This window comes from Pongo pygmaeus, chromosome 19 (assembly GCF_028885625.2).
Source record: "Pongo pygmaeus isolate AG05252 chromosome 19, NHGRI_mPonPyg2-v2.0_pri, whole genome shotgun sequence".
In the NCBI taxonomy this organism is placed as follows: domain Eukaryota; kingdom Metazoa; phylum Chordata; class Mammalia; order Primates; family Hominidae; genus Pongo; species Pongo pygmaeus.
The window spans coordinates 43,025,179-43,042,049 of record NC_072392.2 but is presented as its reverse complement, the minus strand read 5'-3'; positions in this window follow the sequence as shown (position 1 = coordinate 43,042,049).

Here is a 16,871-nt window from a genome sequence, read left to right as displayed (position 1 = left end):
CTGCTCCGAGAAAGCACCACAGACTGAGGGCGTTGAGCAACCCAGGTGTGTTCCCTCACAGGTGTGGAGGCCAGAAGTCCAATCCAGAGAGGCCGTGCTCACTCTGCAGGCTCCGCGGAGGACCCGTCCTCGCCTCTCCCAGCCACCATGGATGCCAGTGATTTTGTTTCATGTTTTTGTTTTTGTTTTTTTGAGACAGAGTTTCACGCTTGTGGTGCAGGCTGGAGTGCAGTGGCCTTGAGATGAGATTTTGCTGTGTTACCTAGGCTGGAGTTCAATGGCACAATCTTGGCTCACTGCAACCCCACCTCCTGGGTTCAAGTGATCCTCCCTCCTCAGCCTCCCGAGTAGCTGGGACCACAGGTGTGTGCCACCACACCTGGCTAATTTTTAATTTTTTTGTAGAGACAGGGTTTAGCCATGTTGCCCAGGCTGGTGTTGAATTCCTGAGTTCAAGCGATCTGTCCACCTCAGCCTCCCAAAGTGCTGGGATTACAGGCGTGAGCCTCCGCACCTGGCAGGATTAGAGCCTTATTATAAAAGGGCTGCCCTTCCTCCATGTGAGGACACAGCATTTTACCCTTCTGGAGGATGTGGCAACGAGGTGCCTTCTGGGAAGCGGAGATCCTTGACCTTGGATTTCCCAGCTTCAGAACTGCGAGAAATAAATCTCTATTACTTATAAATCATGCAATCTGCGGTGTTTTGTGATAGCAGCAGGAACAGACAAAAACAACACAAAATACATAATGCTTTTCTCTCGTGTTCACGATTGCCTTTGGGTCACTGTAGCAGGCGGGGCCCCACTCAGCCTATGGAATAGCAGAGGGTCTCACCGCCCTACAGTGCAAACACCACGTGGAGCTCCTCACCTGAACAAAGAGGAAACTGGGCACAAAGGGAGTGAATGATTTGCCCCAGGTCTCATATATGATCAATGGCAAAGCTGGACATGAAAACCAGTAACAAAAAAGAGAGTAAGCCCTGGGTGATGATGATTAATGGGTCTCATTCTGGGTGGGCGGTGGCAGAGCCCTAGCCTCAAGTATTGTCTTCAAAAACAATCATTAGATCCAAATAGCATCTGATTGTTGTTGGAACTTTTGGTTCTTTAGAAAGGATGAACATCTTTTCCTATACTTACTGGACATTTGAAGTTCTTTGCAGAATTGACTGTCTCAGTTTCATATGAGAGGAGCAAACCTCTTTTGAAAATGATATAAATGGAAAACATTAATTTTTTAAATTCATTATTATTTTTTGAGACAGGCTGGAGTGCAGTGGTGCCATCATGGCTCACAGCAGTCTTGAACTCCCAGGCTCAAGCAATTCTCCCATCTCAGCCTTCCAAGTAGCTGGGACCACAGGTGTGCACCATCACACCTGGCTAATTAAAAAAATTTTTTTTGTAGAGATGTGGTTTCTGTACATTGTCTAGGCTGGTCTCGAACTCCTGGACTCAAGTGATCCTCCCTGCTTGGCCTCCCAAAGTGCTGGGATTATAGGTGTGAGCCACTGCACTCAGCCAAAAACATTTCAATTCATTCATTTTTTTTTTTTTTTGAGACAAAGTCTCCCTCTGTCACCCAGGCTGGAGTGCAATGGCACGATCTCACCTTACTGCAACCTCCAGCTTCCAGGTTCAAACGTTTGTTGTGCCTCAGCATCCCAAGTAGCTGGAATTACAGCCGCCCGCCACCATGCCTGGCTACGTTTTTCTGTATTTTATTAGAGATGGGGTTTCGCCATGTTGGTTAGGTTGGTCTCAAACTCCTGGACTCAAGCGATCCTCCCACCTCAGCCTCCCAAAGTTCTAGGATTATAGGTGTGAGCCACTGCACCCAGCCAAAACCATTCATTCTTTAACAAAGTTGTAAGAACAACCATGTTAAGAACCGAATGAACAAGAGGCAACCTTGTGACAGCTGCAGCATTTTCGGGGTGAGCTCTTCTGGGGGCACGTGCAGCTTGGAAGACATGACCCATCCTGGACAGACACACCCAGGGCTAAACAGTTACAGATTTCAGGGAGCTGCCCCTAGGCTGTGTGTGTAGCTAACATTTCCTTTTTCTCTTTTCCTTTTCCTTTCTTCCTTTTTTTTTTTTTTTTTTTTTTTGAGGCAGACTCTCGCTCTGTTGCCCAGGCTGGTGCACAGTGGCGCATCTCAGCTCATTGCAACCTCTACCTCCCAGGTTCAAGTGATCATCCCACCTGAGCCTCCCGAGTACTGGGACTACAGGCACCTGCCACCATGCCCGGCTAATTTTTGTATTTTTAGTAGAGACAGGGTTTCACCGTATTGGCCAGACTGGTCTTGAACTCCTGACCTCAGATGATCCACCCACCTTGGCCTCCCAAAGTGCTGGGATTACAGGTGTGAGCCACTGCGCCCGGCCTGGTAACATTTTCATTTATGACACTGGACTCGCGGCGGGGTTTCTCCACAGGTTGGTTTGTTGAAAAGATTGGTTCTTGCCTTTTGCTCTCCAGAGTGTGTTTCTCCCAAGAGTTGGTGATTAAAAAACCCACTTCCCTGATTAATTCCAGACATTGGAAATACATTCAACCTGTGTATTTTATTAAAAGGGACAGCTGGGGAGGTGTTTGTTAAGGTGTGCTCTGCTTCTGACACCAAAAGCAAAATCTGATGACGTTTGAATCGGATGACGGAGAAAGAGTCATTTTCCATGTCAAGTCACCAGCGTCAATTCCCAAAGTTTGGTTGATGGCCCACAGCTGGGGCCCAGAGAAACCTGAAAGGGAAATTTGCTGGGGCTCTCTGCGGTGCCCTTGGCCACCTTCCCTGTGCTTCTCCGACCAAGGAGTCCGGGCTCCTGCTGGGCTCTGGTGGGAGCTGGTGGACCTCAGGTGAGGATAAGTCAGGCTTCCCCTGCGGCTCGCTTCACCCAGCCCTTCCCTCTGAGTCTCCCAACAGAGGCTTTATTAACCATCCCAAAGATGGGACAGCTCTGTGGAAGCCACTGAGCAAACCCTGTCTGAAACATGGCCATTATCTGACTTCTGTTTTTTTTTTTTAAGATGTGGCCCCAGAATCGGTTTTCTTTTAGTTGTGGTAAGACACACATAACAGGGCCAGGCACAGTGGCTCATGCCTGTAATCCCAGAACTTTGGGAGGCTGAGACTGGTGGATCACCTGAGGTCAGGAGCTTGAGACCAGACTAGACAACATGGTGAAACCCCCGTCTCTACTAAAAATACAAAGGTTAGCTGGGCGTGGTGGTGCGAGCCTGTAATCCCAGCTACTCGGGAGGCTGAGGCAGGAGAATCACTTGAACCCCAGAGGTGAAGGTTGCAGTGAGCCGAGATTGCGCCACTGCACTGCAGCCTGGGTGACAGAGGGAGGCTCTGTCTCAAAAAAAAAAAAAAAAAATGCACATCACATTTACTGTTTTAGCCATTTAACAGTGGCACTTAGTATATTTATAATGTTATACAACCATCACCACTATCTAGCTCCAAAGCGTCTTTATTATACCAAAAAGAAATCCATTAGGCAGTCACTTCCCACCCTCCTCTCCCAGCCCCTGGCAACCTCCCATCTCCTTTTTGTCTATGGAATTACCTATTCTGGAGATTTCCTATAAGTGGAATCGTGTAATATGTGGCCTTTTATGTCTGAATTCTTTCACTGAGCATAATGTTTTTCAGGGTCCATTCATGTTAGAGTATATATCAGTACTTCATTCCCTTTCTTTTTTTTTTTTGAGACAAGGTGTTGCTCTGTCACCCAGGTTGGAGTGCAGTGGTGCAATCATAGTTTACTGCAGCCTTGACCTCCTGGGCTCAAGAGATCCTCCCACCTCAGCCTCCCAAGTAGCTGGAACTGCAGGTGTGCACCACCACGCCTGGCTAATTGTTTTTTCTTTTTGTAGAAACGGGGTCTTGCTATGCTTCCCAGGTTGGTCTCAAACTCCTGGGCTCAAGCAATCTTCCCACCTGTGCCTTTCAAAGTGCTGAGATTATAGGCATAAGCCACTATGCCCGGCTAAGTACTTTGTTCCTTTTCATGGCCAAATAATATCTCATTATATAGATAGACCGCATTTTGTTTTCCATTCATCTTTGCTGGACATTTGTTTTGTTTCTACCTTTTGGTGAGTGTGAATGATGCTGCTTGTTACATCTGTGTGCAAGTTTTTGTTTGAGCGCCTGCTTTCAATTATTTTGGGTATATACCCATGAGTGGAATTACTGAGTCATATGTGTACACAGGAAATTTTAAATTTAAATTATGACTCAAATATTGATATTTACAGATACGGTTTAATTCTAAAAGAGTTTACTTGATGAGCATTTTAAAAGACATCGGTTACTATTTTTAAAAGTTTGAGGCTGGGCGCGGTGGCTCATGCCTGTTATCCCAGCACTTTGGGAGGCTGAGGTGGGTGGATCATCTGAGGTCAGGAGTTGAAGACCAGCCTGATAGTGAAACCCCGTCTCTACCAAAAATACAAAAATTAGCCAGGCATGATGGTGTGTGCCTGTAGTTCTAGCTACTCGGGAGGCTGAGGCAGGAGAATCGCTTGAACCTGGGAGGTAGAAGTTGCAGTGAGCCAAGATTGTGCCACTGCACTCCAGCCTGGGCAACAAGAGCGAAACTCCATCTCAAAAAAAAAAAAGTTTGAATAAATTATTCAAATAATTTCAATAATTCAATAAATTATTCCATGTGTAACTTACTGAGGAATTGTCAGAATTCCCACAGCAGCTGCATCGTTTTACACTCCTGCCTGCCATCTCTGAGGGCTGCAACATTTCCACCTCCTTACGAGCACTTGTTATTTTCTTTTTTTTTTTAAATAAAAAAAAAAATAAATAAAAGCCATCCTATGGGGTGTGCAGTCGCATCTTGCTGTGGCATTAATTTACTTTTCTCTAATGATGGGTGGTGAGGGGGTGTCATCTTTCTCGGGCTGTTGGGCGTTTGCACCGCCTCCCTTCCTTGTTATCGGCTGTGGACAGTGGACAGGTCACTCTCCTCCCCTAAACCTCAGTTTCTTCTTCTGTCCAAAAAGGAACTGGCCTAGGGTCATGGCTTCCAAGTGTCTTCACCCACATGGCCTGGAAAAGAATTTTAAAAAATAATGGCCCTTGACACCTTTTAAGATTGACAGCTACCATTTTTTCACCATGAAGTTTACATGGTTGCAAAGTATGTGATTTCCGTTGTGCTGTAAATTTTGGTATTTAAAAAAATAAAACTGCTGTTCACTCTATAGAAGCCAAAGCTGACATTTTATCCTGCTTCCAATATCATTGAAGAAGTCATAATTCCTCAGTTGAAACCAAAAATCACAGAGTCCCCAAATTATAAAACCTTAACTATTTCCTGTGGACCTGGACTCTACAATAACAAGAATTTTAGCTCTGACCTTTGCTTTTCCCAGCCAGTGTCCTAGCTTTTAGGATTAGCATAATCACGTGAGGAAGCTGCTGCTAACCACGGGGGACAGAGGAGTGTAAATTTACTAACCTTGATTCTCTTGGGATTTTTTTTTCCCTTTAAATACTTGTTGGATTTTTGTATTTGGTGAGCCAGACCTTCTGAAGTCTGACTCCTTTGCAAGAAAGCTTTTTTTTTCTAAGTGCAATCTGCCTCCAATTTTCCTTGGGCAATGCTTTTAAGTGTATCCAATGAAATATAAATAAGGCAGCAATGTGACCCAATAAAAGGGCAGGTTCTTTTTGATCCTTTTCTCCTTTACCTCTGGGTTCTGTTTCATTTCTTCTACAAAACTTTATTTTAATAAAAAATATTTTTATGTTTGAAAGTAATTCACTGATCACCCAAGCATTATGTCTGCAACAAGAACAGGCACATCAATTATTCAAACTTTAAAAAATATTAACCTGTGTCTTAAAAATGCTCATCAAGTAAATTCTTTTAGAATTAGACCAGGTCTAGAAATGTCAATATTTGAATCATAATTTAGATTTAAAATATTTTATTTCCTGTGACTCTAAGGCTCTCAGTATTTAAAAAATTTATTCTGTATTGAATATTAAATTGAATTATTAAATTGATCAAACCAGCATAAATATATTAAAATTGCAGTATATGTTTATTATATACATAAAAGTTAAATTTCTGTTGGACTACATCTCTTAATGAGATGGATGGGACTCTTATGTTTTCCCAATGGTCAGGTGTCATTGGATAAATATTATTTATTATCTGGGACAGAGCCCAGAATCAATTCCAAACCTGTTTTTATTTTTATGGTCTTGGACCGTGAGAAAACTTACTTATGTAAATTGATCCGTGTGGACAGTTCTCTTAGGGTTATGTCTCTCCACTGTTTGAACCTCTTCAGACATTGAAACCAAAAGTCACACAGTGATCTGTCACCAAAACCAAAGCCAAAAACATAGCCTGATTGGGTTCTCCAGGCGCCGGGAGAGACTGGGGCCTTCGGGGATCGCTTTCCTGGCTCCGCGGGTGCGCGAGGGGCCCAGATCCCTGCCCCGCTCCAGAGGTGCCCCGTCCCTCCTCCAACCCCACGGGATGGAAGGGCGACCTCTTCCAGGGCGCGGTCCGGGCTAGCGACGGAGGCATCCCGGGGGTGGGGGTCCCGAGGCCCAGTCCCTTGCGCGCCCTTGCGGGACCGCACCCCCGGCAGCCCAGGCGCGGGCACCCCTGACCTGGGCGGGTTGCGCGTTGGCTGCGCAGTGCCCTGGGATGCGGTACCCAAGCGCTCCCGGCGGCAGGGGGCGCGCAAGGCCCGGCGAGCGGCGGAGGGCCCGGGGGACTGCGCTGACCGTTCCGTCGCGGGGTGCGGAGCCTGAGCCCACCGCGCTCCCGGAGGCCGTCGGGCCCCCAGGGTGCTCCGCAGGGCGGGGCCGCAGAGAGGGCAAAGGCGTCGCGGCAGGCGCGGGGGAGGGGGCGACACTAGCCTGCTGCGCGTGCGCCGACCCGGGTGCGACGCCCACCGCCCGCCCTACCCGCTATGGCCCACCCCGAGGGCCTGTTCTCATCGCTTGTCCGCCCGCGTCGGGGTCCCGAGTGGGTGTGTGGGGTGCGTGCGTCATGTAGAGTATACAGGGCTGCAGCGTGTGCGGTGTGGGTGAAGGGTGTTCGGGCGCGTGTGGGGTTTGTGGCTGGTTGTGGTGCACACGGTGCCAGGTGTGTGCGGTGTGAGCGTGTGTGATGTGTTGTGTGTCTATGTCTGGGTGGTGGGATGAGGTGGCAAGCGCATGAGTGTGCCTGTGAGTGTGCGGGTGTGCAGCGTGAGTGGATGCCTGTCGCAGATGTGCAGTGTGTGTGGCGCGTGTGCGGGATACCCGTGTCCCGGTCTCGCCTGAGTCCCAGCTCTCGGCTTCTTGGACTGCGGTGGTGGCGGCGGGGGCGCGGATCCGAGGAGCGCAGCGCCGCGCGTCACCATGGCAACAGATGCTCCTGCAGCCCCTGCGCCGCTGCGGTGGAGAGGGGGCCCTGCACACCTCGGATGGCGGGCGTGGGAGAGGGGAGGCTGCTCGTCCCAAAGAAGCCCGCGGAGGAACTGGGCTGCTCCGGCACGCACCCCTGGGAATCCTCCCTCACCTTGACATCCCTCCTGGTGGGGCGCCGGGGCAGGGGTCGGGACGCGGTGCCCTCCTCGGTTCCTGCTGCTTGCCTGGGGAACCCGGGAACCTCACTCGGGTCGTCTGCAGTCCTGGAGCTGGGGACAGAGTAATTCCTGCTGTTTCTTTCTCCTGAGAGTCCTCCGCGCCAGATGTTTGCAGCTCCTAGGTCGGAGGCCGCAGGCATGGTTATTCGCTCTTGGGATCGGCTTGTGGGAGATGAACCCACCCATTCCAAAGATGGGGAGCCCAGGCCTTAAGGAGCCCAGGACGGCATCGCGAGCAGACTTGTCGGTTACATGAACCTACAGGTGCTCCTGTTCCGACCCGGGACACAAGAAAAGGCTGACAGTGAACCAAGGAAGTCCCTGCCTTTGACAGAGGCTGGACGTCAGTGCAGAGGAGAGAATCTGGGCCCGTGCGCCCTGCATTCTGGAAAGAAAGGGCTTGTTTGCATAAGCAAGCAGCGCCTCTCTGGGAAGGGGCTCGCCAGGCCCCACTGGGATTGAGCCTGGAGGTGCCTGTGCTCCCTTCCCTCCTCTGCCCAGTGCCTGGCCCAGGAGTGGTGCTTAACCTCAGGAGGATGGACGGGACCAGCTTTCATTCCCTCATGCGTTCATTTATCCATAACCTTTATCAGGTGCAGCGATTCTGGAGCCTGGGGCCCAGGCCAGCAGCAGCGGAATCACCCGGGCTCTGGTCAGAAATGCAGTCTCAGGCCCACCCCAGACCTGCAGGTTAAGGAGTGTGGGAGTGGATGTGCGTGTGCCCGCCCCGCCCCAGATCTGACAAGGCGATTCTGAGGCTTGCTCAAATTTGGAAACCACTGATGCAGGGTGGTCTTTGTGCTAGGAATGGGACTATTGATCCCTCCCCTCAGGGAATCCCTTCCCTCAGGGGATCTCCCCCCCCCTCCCCGGAAAAACCTGGCCCTGAGGGTTCCAGTTCTCCTCTCTGAACTACCAGTGCTCACTTGGTGGTCCATCTAAGACTTCAGCAAACAATTATCCTTGACTACTATCTCAAGGCTGGGTCTGAGGAGGACTGAAGCTTTTTCAAAGAAGGAGGAGGAGAGAAGGAGGAGCTGGAGGAACAGAAGGGAGTTCTCAATTCTCACTACTTCAAAACGTGCCTGAGGAAGTGAAGAAGTGAGGAGGGCTTCCAAGAGTGTTGAGGGGCCCAAGAGCGCCACCTCCTGGTGACAGTATACAGAGCTGACTCTACTGGGGAGGGGCCTCCTAACCAAGCTGGTTTTCACTTGTCTTGTCCTGTCCTGTCCTGTCCTGTCCTGTCCTGTCTTGCCTTTTTTCTTTTTTTTTTTTGAGACAGAGTTTTGCTCTTGTCACCCAGGCTGGAGTGCAGTGGCACGATCTTGGCTCACTGCAACCTCTGCCTCCCGGGTTCAAGTGATTCTCCTGCTGTAGCCTCCCGAGTAGCTGGGATCATAGGCACCCACAACCACGCCCGGCTAATCTTTGTATTTTTAGTGGAGATGAGGTTTCACCATGTTGGCCAGGCTGGTCTCGAACTCCTGACCTCCGGTGATCCCCCTTTCCCCATGTTGGCCAGACTGGTCTTGAATTCGTGACCTCTGGTGATCCGCCTGCTTTGGCCTCCCAAAGTGCTGGGATTGCAGGAGTGAGCCACCACGCCTGTCCCCAAGCCTGCTTTCTGTGTCCCAGTGGTATGACCTGCCTTGCAAGAACCACCCCAGTCAGTACCCGGATGTTTTGTGTGTTACTGCTAGCACCTGGACTGGCTAAATTCAGAGAAGGATCTGGGTTGACAGGTTTGTGTGGATGATGTATCTGTGTGACTCGTCCCCAGTCAGCTCCAAGTGGTTCCAGTATGCAGTGCATGGCTTTGTGTCACCTGTGGTTTTCTTCCGAGTCTGTTTCAGTTGGGCCGATGGTAAAATGAGCTTTGCATAGTCAATTGCAAGGTCGGTGTTGAGCAGTCCTGAACTTGGTCACCTGATAGCCAGGAAGGGTGCAGGGCACTCGGGAAACACTATGCATTCGGCAGGGAAGACTGGGGGGAATCTTTGGATGCTGCCCATGGGAGGCCAGTGCTACCCTCCAGAAGCTTCTTGGGTTGGCCACATGGTTGGTGGGCAGAGGAAGCAGGCCAGATCCTGATGACCACCAGCAGGTTTGCCATTGGCCAACCTCTTGTATATAATTTGTCATGTCCCCCAGCCACCTTCATTATTACTTAGTCAACATTTCTCTTTAAATCAGCTCATTCTTTGTTACTTAATATGATTTATTTTTTATTTTTTATTTATTATTATTATTATTATACTTTAGGTTTTATGGTACATGTGCACAATGTGCAGGTAAGTTACATATGTATACATGTGCCATGCTGGTGCGCTGCACCCACTAACTCGTCATATAGCATTAGGTATAACTCCCAATGCTATCCCTCCCCACTCCCCCCACCCCACAACAGTCCCTGAAGTGTGATGTTCCCCTTCCCGTGTCCATGTGTTCTCATTGTTCAATTCCCACCTATGAGTGAGAATATGCGGTGTTTGGTTTTTTGTTCTTGTGATAGTTTACTGAGAATGATGATTTCCAATTTCATCCATGTCCCTACAAAGGACATGAACTCATCATTTTTTTTTTTTTTTTCTTTTTTTTATTATTATTATTATTATTATTATTATACTTTAGGCTCTATGGTACATGTGCGCAACGTGCAGGTAAGTTACATATGTATACATGTGCCATGCTGGTGCGCTGCACCCACCAACTCGTCATCTAGCATTAGGTATATCTCCCAATGCTATCCCTCCCCCCTCCCCCCACCCCACAACAGTCCCCGAAGTGTGATGTTCCCCTTCCTGTGTCCATGTGTTCTCATTGTTCAATTCTCACCTATGAGTGAGAATATGCGGTGTTTGGTTTTTTGTTCTTGCGATAGTTTACTGAGAATGATGATTTCCAATTTCATCCATGTCCCTATGAAGGACGTGAACTCATCATTTTTTATGGCTGCATAGTATTCCATGGTGTATATGTGCCACATTTTCTTAATCCAGTCTATCATTGTTGGACATTTGGGTTGGTTCCAAGTCTTTGCTATTGTGAATAATGCCGCAATAAACATATGTGTGTATGTGTCTTTATAGCAGCATGATTTATAGTCCTTTGGGTATATACCCAGTAATGGGATGGCTGGGTCGAATGGAATTTCTAGTTCTAGATCCCTGAGGAATCGCCACACTGACTTCCACAAGGGTTGAACTAGTTTACAGTCCCACCAACAGTGTAAAAGTGTTCCTATTTCTCCACATCCTCTCCAGCACCTGTTGTTTCCTGACTTTTTAATGATTGCCATTCTAACTGGTGTGAGATGGTATCTCATTGTGGTTTTGATTTGCATTTCTCTGATGGCCAGTGATGGTGAGCATTTTTTCATGTGTTTTTTGGCTGCATAAATGTCTTCTTTTGAGAAGTGTCTGTTCATATTCTTCACCCACTTTTGGATGGGGTTGTTTGTTTTTTTCTTGTAAATTTGTTGGAGTTCATTGTAGATTCTGGATATTAGCCCTTTGTCAGATGAGTAGGTTGCGAAAATTTTCTCCCATTTTGTAGGTTGCCTGTTCACTCTGATGGTAGTTTCTTTTGCTGTGCAGAAGCTCTTTAGTTTAATTAGATCCCATTTGTCAATTTTGGCTTTCGTTGCCATTGCTTTTGGTGTTTTAGACATGAAGTCCTTGCCCATGCCTATGTCCTGAATGGTAATGCCTAGGTTTTCTTCTAGGGTTTTTATGGTTTTAGGTCTAACATTTAAGTCTTTAATCCATCTTGAATTGATTTTTGTATAAGGTGTAAGGAAGGGATCCAGTTTCAGCTTTCTACATATGGCTAGCCAGTTTTCCCAGCACCATTTATTAAATAGGGAATCCTTTCCCCATTTCTTGTTTTTCTCAGGTTTGTCAAAGATCAGATAGTTGTAGATATGTGGCATTATTTCTGATGGCTCTGTTTTGTTCCATTGATCTATATCTCTGTTTTGGTACCAGTACCATGCTGTTTTGGTTACTGTAGCCTTGTAGTATAGTTTGAAGTCAGGTAGCGTGATGCCTCCAGCTTTGTTCTTTTGGCTTAGGATTGACTTGGTGATGCGGGCTCTTTTTTGGTTCCATATGAACTTTAAAGTAGTTTTTTCCAATTCTGTGAAGAAAGTCATTGGTAGCTTGATGGGGATGGCATTGAATCTGTAAATTACCTTGGGAAGGATAGCCATTTTCACGATATTGATTCTTCCTACCCATGAGCATGGAATGTTCTTCCATTTGTTTGTATCCTCTTTTATTTCCTTGAGCAGTGGTTTGTAGTTCTCCTTGAAGAGGTCCTTCACATCCCTTGTAAGTTGGATTCCTAGGTATTTTATTCTCTTTGAAGCAATTGTGAATGGGAGTTCACTCATGATTTGGCTGTTTGTCTGTTATTGATGTATAAGAATGCTTGTGATTTTTGTACATTGATTTTGTATCCTGAGACTTTGCTGAAGTTGCTTATCAGCTTAAGGAGATTTTGGGCTGAGACAATGGGGTTTTCTAGATATACAATCACGTCATCTGCAAACAGGGACAATTTGACTTCCTCTTTTCCTAATTGAATACCCTTTATTTCCTTCTCCTGCCTAATTGCCCTGGCCAGAGCTTCCAACACTATGTTGAATAGAAGTGGTGAGAGAGGGCATCCCTGTCTTGTGCCAGTTTTCAAAGGGAATGCTTCCAGTTTTTGCCCATTCAGTATGATATTGGCTGTGGGTTTGTCATAGATAGCTCTTATTATTTTGAGATACGTCCCATCAATACCTAATTTATTGAGAGTTTTTAGCATGAAGCGTTGTTGAATTTTGTCAAAGGCCTTTTCTGCATCTATTGAGACAATCATGTGGTTTTTGTCTTTGGTTCTGTTTATATGCTGGATTACATTTATTGATTTGCATATAGTGAACCAGCCTTGCATCCCAGGGATGAAGCCCACTTGATCATGGTGGATAAGCTTTTTGATGTGCTGCTGGATTCTGTTTGCCAGTATTTTATTGAGGATTTTTGCATCAATGTTCATCAGAGATATTGGTCTAAAATTCTCTTTTTTGGTTGTGTCTCTGCCCAGCTTTGGTATCAGGATGATGCTGGCCTCATAAAATGAGTTAGGGAGGATTCTCTCTTTTTCTATTGATTGGAATATTTTCAGAAGGAATGGTACCAGTTCCTCCTTGTACCTCTGGTAGAATTCGGCTGTGAACCCATCTGGTCCTGGACTTTTTTTGGTTGGTAAGCTATTGATTAGTGCCACAATTTCAGCTCCTGGTATTGGTCTATTCAGAGATTCAACTTCTTCCTGGTTTAGTCTTGGGAGGGTGTATGTGTTGAGGAATTTATCCATTTCTTCTAGATTTTCTGTTTTATTTGCATAGAGGTGTTTGTAGTATTCTCTGATGGTAGTTTGTATTTCTGTGGGATCGGTGGTGATATCCCCTTTATCATTTTTTATTGCATCTATTTGATTCTTCTCTCTTTTTTTCTTTATTAATCTTGCTAGCGGTCTATCAATTTTGTTGATCCTTTCAAAAAACCAGCTCCTGGATTCATTAATTTTTTGAAGGGTTTTTTGTGTCTCTATTTCCTTCAGTTCTGCTCTGATTTTAGTTATTTCTTGCCTTCTGCTAGCTTTTGAATGTGTTTGCTCTTGCTTTTCTAGTTCTTTTAATTGTGATGTTAGGGTGTCAATTTTGGATCCTTCCTGCTTTCTCTTGTGGGCATTGAGTGCTATAAATTTCCCTCTACACACTGCTTTGAATGCATCCCAGAGATTCTGGTATGTTGTGTCTTGGTTCTCATTGGTTTTAAAGAACATCTTTATTTCTGCCTTCATTTCGTTATGTACCCAGTAGTCATTCAGGAGCAGGTTGTTCAGTTTCCATGTAGTTGAGCGGTTTTGAGTGAGATTCTTAATCCTGAGTTCTAGCTTGATTGCACTGTGATCTGAGAGATAGTTTGTTATAATTTCTGTTCTTTTACATTTATTGAGGAGAGCTTTACTTCCAAGTATGTGGTCAATTTTGGAATAGGTGTGGTGTGGTGCCATCAAAAATGTATATTCTGTTGATTTGGGGTGGAGAGTTCTGTAGATGTCTATTAGGTCTGCTTGGTGCAGAGCTGAGTTCAATTCCTGGATATCCTTGTTGACTTTCTGTCTTGTTGATCTGTCTAATGTTGACAGTGGGGTGTTAAAGTCTCCCATTATTAATGTGTGGTAGTGTAAGTCTCTTTGTAGGTCACTCAGGACTTGCTTTATGAATCTGGGTGCTCCTGTATTGGGTGCATATATATTTAGGGTAGTTAGCTCTTCTTGTTGAATTAATCCCTTTACCATTATATAATGGCCTTCTTTGTCTCTTTTGATCTTTGTTGGTTTAAAGTCTGTTTTATCAGAGACTAGGATTGCAACCCCTGCCTTTTTTTGTTTTCCATTTGCTTGGTAGATCTTCCTTCATCCTTTTATTTTGAGCCTATGTGTGTTTCTGCACGTGAGATGGGTTTCCTGAATACAGCACACTGATGGGTCTTGAGTCTTTATCCAACTTGCCAGTCTGTGTCTTTTAATTGGAGCATTTAGTCCATTTACATTTAAAGTTAATATTGTTATGTGTGAATTTGATCCTGTCATTATGATGTTAGCTGGTTATTTTGCTTGTTAGTTGATGCAGTCTCTTCCTAGTCTCGATGGTCTTTACATTTTGGCATGATTTTGCAGTGGCTGGTACCAGTTGTGCCTTTCCATGTTTAGCGCTCCCTTCAGGAGCTCTTTTAGGGCAGGCCTGGTGGTGACAAAATCTCTCAGCATTTGCTTGTCTGTAAGGTATTTTATTTCTCCTTCACTTATGAAGCTTAGTTTGGCTGGATATGAAATTCTGGATTGAAAATTCTTTTCTTTAAGAATGTTGAATATTGGCCCCCACTCTCTTCTGGCTTGTAGGGTTTCTGCCGAGAGATCCGCTGTTAGTCTGATGGGCTTCCCTTTGATGGTAACCCAACCTTTCTCTCTGGCTGCCCTTAACATTTTTTCCTTCATTTCAACTTTGGTGAATCTGACAATTATGTGTCTTGGAGTTGCTCTTCTCGAGGAGTATTTTTGTGGCATTCTCTGTATTTCCTGAACCTGAATGTTGGCCTGCCTTGCTAGATTGGGGAAGTTCTCCTGGATAATATCCTGCAGAGTGTTTTCCAACTTGTTTCCATTCTCCTCGTCACTTTCAGGTACACCAATCAGACGTAGATTTGGTCTTTTCACATAGTCCTACATTTCTTGGAGGCTTTGCTCGTTTCTTTTTATTCTTTTTTCTCTAAACTTCCCTTCTCGCTTCATTTCATTCATTTCATCTTCCAGGGCTGATACCCTTTCTTCCATTTGATCGCATCAGCTCCTGAGGCTTCTGCATTCTTCATGTAGTTCTCGAGCCTTGGTTTTCAGCTCCAACAGCTCCTTTAAGCACTTCTCTGTATTGGTTATTGTAGTTATACATTCTTCTAAATTTTTTTCAAAGTTTTCAACTTCTTTGTCTTTGGTTTGAATATCCTCCTGTAGCTCGGAGTAATTTGATCGTCTGAAGCCTTCTTCTCTCAGCTCGTCAAAGTCATCCTCCATCCAGCTTTGTTCCGTTGCTGGTGAGGAACTGCGTTCCTTTGGAGGAGGAGAGGTACTCTGCTTTTTAGAATTTCCAGTTTTTCTGCTCTGTTTTTTCCCTATTTTTGTGGTTTTATCTACTTTTGGTCTTTGATGATGGTGATGTACAGATGGGTTTTTGGTGTGGATGTCCTTTCTGTTAGTTTTCCTTCTAACAGACAGGACCCTCAGCTGCAGGTCTGTTGGAGTACCTGGCTGGCCCTGTGAGGTGTCAGTCTGCCCCTGCAGGGGGGTGCCTCCCAGTTAGGCTGCTCGGGGTCAGGGGTCAGGGACCCACTTGAGGAGGCAGTCTGCCCATTCTCAGATCTCCAGCTGCGCGCTGGGAGAACCACTGCTCTCCTCAAAGCTGTCAGACAGGGACATTTAAGTCTGCAGAGGTTACTGCTGTCTTTTTGTTTGTCTGTGCCCTGCCCCCAGAGGTGGAGCCTACAGAGGCAGGCAGGCCTCCTTGAGCTGTGGTGGGCTCCACCCAGTTCAAGCTTCCCAGCTTCTTTGTTTACCTAAGCGAGCCTGGGCAATGGCGGGCGCCCCTCCCCCAGCCTCGCTGCCGACTTGCTGTTTGATCTCAGACTGCTGTGCTAGCAATCAGCGAGACTCCGTGGGCGTAGGACCCTCTGAGCCAGGTGCGGGCTAGGTATAATCTCCTGGGGCACCGTTTCCTAAGCCCGTCGGAAAAGCACAGTATTCGGGTGGGAGTGGCCCGATTTTTCTGTCACCCCTGGAAAAGGAGCTCCCTGACCTCTTGTGCTTCCCGAGTGAGGCAATGCCGGGCTATAATCTCCTGGGGCACCGTTTCCTAAGCCCGTCGGAAAAGCACAGTATTCGGGTGAGAGTGGCCCGATTTTTCTGTCACCCCTGGAAAGGGAACTCCCTGACGTCTTGCGCTTCCCGAGTGAGTCAATGCCTTGCCCCTGCTTCGGCTGGCGCACGGTGCGCTCACCCACTGACCTGCGCCCACTGTCTGGCACTCCCTAGTGAGATGAACATGGTACCTCAGATGGAAATGCAGAAATCACCCGTCTTCTGCGTTGCTCACGCTGGGAGCTGTAGACCGGAGCTGTTCCTATTCAGCCATCTTGGCTCCTCCTCCAATATGATTTTTTTCTTGAGACAGTGTCTTGCTCTGTTGCCCAGGCTGGAGTGCAGTGGTATGATCTCAGCTGACTGCAACCTCCCATGCTCAAGCGATCCTCCCACTTCAGCCTCCTGAGTAGCTGGGACTACAGGCATGCACCACCACACTTGGCTAATTTTAAAACTTTTTGTAGAGACAAGGTCTCACTATATTGCCCAGGCTGGTCTCAAACTCCTGGGCTCAAGCGATCCTCTTGCTGCCTCTCACAGTGCTGGGATTACGGGCATGTGCCATTGTGCCCAGCTAATTTAGTTTTTTAATTTACAGAGGAGGACAGGCCCAGAGAGGTTAGCAACTTGCCCAGGGCCACAGAGCAGGTATTGGAGAGGGGGAGCTGGATTTGAACCGGGACTGTGCTGCTCAGGGTGGCACCCCTCACATTGGACACCCAGGGCTGCAAGGATAGGAAAATCAGCCCCCCATGCATGCAGCCAGGCCTCA